General features: G+C 38.0%; 1 non-coding gene across 1 annotated transcript; it reads right to left on the reverse strand.

The window, feature by feature from the left end:
• Nucleotides 1–2506: 2506 nt before the first annotated feature.
• Nucleotides 2507–2614, reverse strand: LOC141636738 (small nucleolar RNA R71). Its single transcript, XR_012541326.1, has one exon. It is a non-coding gene; the product is annotated as a small nucleolar RNA R71 (small nucleolar RNA).
• Nucleotides 2615–3098: the final 484 nt, after the last annotated feature.

The raw sequence follows: 3098 nt of genomic DNA on the forward strand, positions 1-3098 counted from the left end.
TTGAGGCCTTTGAGAGTGTTTACACCATAGGGATAGGATGCTTGAGTCGGGTAGTGGTCTTGACGCCGAATTACTTTGTATAGGTATGTTGTCATCATCATCATCGTCTCCCTTGATTTCAGTTATGATTATGGTAGTAGTAATTGATTTGACTTATATTTGAGCATATTTAGTCCCCGAATCAACCTCGTTCCCATGCTTTCTAGCATATATTTGGGTCGTTACTTATCTTTAGTTTCCCATTTTGCATATTTTTTGAGGTTTTGTGTCCTTGGTAGGAGAGGATTGCTAACCTTGCATTTATGGAGCGAAATGAAGCTAAATGGATCGCATCTAATTACCAAGCATCGAAGAGGAGACCGACACTAGAGGCCTAAGTAAATAAATAAAGTGAAATGGGCAATGATAAAAAGACCCTTACATCCCCAACACGATCCCCGCGGATTGTTAAGGAGCCAAACAAGAGAAGAACCCATTGCCACGATCCGAGCGGCCTGAGCTCTGGACGAGCGTCCCAGAGCAAGGATCCAAGCGTCTCCTAGATGATCCGAGCGGATCATCTTACAGGACCAGCCGTGCATCAGGTGAGCACGAGCTGATCCTGGTGGGAGTTGCAAGAACGATCCGCGCATGTCTCTTGGGATTAGCAAGATTGTTATGTTTTTCCTAGGGTCTTAATAGTCATTTAAGCCCTTAGTAACCCTAATCCTTGTACTTAATTTTAGTTTAAATACCCCATTGTACTACCTAGATTAGAATCAACTCTTAATATCATCTTAATCCTCTCTTAATTTAGTCTTAATGTAGTTGTAATACACTTCTCAATATTAATCACATCTTAATCTTTCCTTAATCTTTCAATTGTTCTTAGTTTTATTTGGGTAATTAGAAAATTATTTATGTTTATTAGAGGATTGACAACCTTCCATCAATCATCAAGTACTTCTATTATTCTTTGCTTTATTATTGGGATCATCTCAAATAGGTATAATCTCTTTTACCCTTGTTTAATTATTATTAATCACATCATTTATTCATCATGTTTTGCTTTGTTAGTATGATTGACAACCTTATTAGCATGCTAAACTTGATCATGAATAGGAAGTCCTTTAGCTAGGGTTAATGGGGATTCTGGGGAAACAAACATGTGGATTGATCTATGCTCAATCTAATATGTTTTCACAATTAAATTGTATGCATGTTGTGATTTCAACCTATGCACATGTTATGTTTGATGAAATGCGAGCCTATGAATCCTAGCATTTTTTACCCATCTCTTATCTTTTCAATGAGGCTTGTAAGACATAAACCAACTAGAGCCTCATTAGACCATGCATAGAGTTGAATAGTAGAAGACTAAGTCGACTTGTAGGTGTTGTACAATCTAGACGACTCGGCTCCGGGACCTAAATCTTCCTAGGGATTGTAAGATATACACTAACTCGATCCCATCACAACAATAAGTGCTTGCATCTATTTGAGAACATGTTTGTATAATCTATTTCCATGAATCCCCTATGAACACATGACACCCTAGTGCTTTTAATCAGTTGTTTACAAACCCCTTTATTTACTTACTTTGTTTTCATTCATCTTGTTGATTAGTTTAGATTACATAATTTGGGACACCCTAAGACATACACTACTTACAATTGAAATCCTACATCAATACCCGTCCCTTGGGATCCGACCTTTACTTACCTCTTTTCTAAGAGTAGTTTGTGAAGTTATAAATATTGTTTTGGTTGGTAGCTTTTGACGACGAGTTTTATAATTCCACACCAAAAATGGCGTCGTTGCCGGGGACGGTGTTCAATTGATTTGATTTTCGTTAATTGTTCTTAGCTGTGTTTTTCTTCACCTTGGGGAAGTCAACCTCCTCAAGGTTGTTCTAATTATTTTCTAGTTGTTTGATATTTTTCATGACTAGGAGATCAGAAGGTAATTTATTACGTATTGATTTCGAGATTGAAAGGACCTTAACAACCAATAGAAGAGTTGCTAGAGGTACTTCAAGAGTTGTAGGTATTGGAGAGATTGTGGACATTCCACCAAATAACATTGACTTTCACAACCCTTTTGCAAGAGAATGAGAGGATAAACCAATTCAAAACCCACAACAAAATCAACCTACAATGCTTAAATTTTCTTCACATTCTGTACCAACCGAGGAGAACTTACAAAACGGTACACCTACACCACCACATTTAACTGATAATTTCATTGCCAAATCGGCATTCATACAATTAGTTGAGGGAAGTAAATTTGGAGGGATGCCTAGTGAAGACCCTCATTCACATATGGAGACTTTTTGCGACTATTGTGATTCAATTTCTCAAACCCGAGTTACTCAAGACCAAATCTGATGGGTATTGTTTCCTTTTTCTTCGATCGGTACCGCAAAGCATGGTTGAAGAGCCAAGACAAGGCTACCCTTGGTATTGATTCATGGAAGAAGTTAGCAATTGCCTTCTATAAGAAATTCTATCCTCTGGAGAAGACTAATATATTGAGAGCCCAAATCACCGGGTTCAAGCAAAGGGATGAGGAATAATTATATGAAGCATGGGAGAGATTTAAGGACACTTGTCGTTCTTGTCCACCACCATGGACTTAGTGAGTGGTTCCTTGTGCAACAATTTTGGAATGGCCTATATGAAAACTCACGCAATGTTCTTAATATGGGATCCAATTTGATGTTTACCGAAGTTGATGACAATCAAATATGGGCCAAAATTGAAGAAATGGCGGTTCATAATTCCCAATATAGTTGGCCTAAAAAGGCCATAAGAGGAGGAAAGCATGAGGTAGATTCCATCACTTAATTGGGTGCTCAACTAAGTGCTCATATCGACACCATCAATTTGAAGTTTGAGAAGGCCATGGCTAAGCTTGATGAAGCTTCCAAATCACCCAAACAACATGTTAATGCTATGGTGGCATCATCCTCAATCCTAAGTGGAGTATGTGAAAGTTTGGGAACTTTGGGATATGACCAAAATGAATGTAGGGGAACAAATGAACAGTTTAATGCTTTCCAAGCATACAAGGGTGGTACCCCTATTCCAACTACAATAATGAGAATACCAAATTTCATC

This window comes from Silene latifolia, chromosome Y, assembly GCF_048544455.1.
Source record: "Silene latifolia isolate original U9 population chromosome Y, ASM4854445v1, whole genome shotgun sequence".
NCBI lineage: Eukaryota > Viridiplantae > Streptophyta > Magnoliopsida > Caryophyllales > Caryophyllaceae > Silene > Silene latifolia.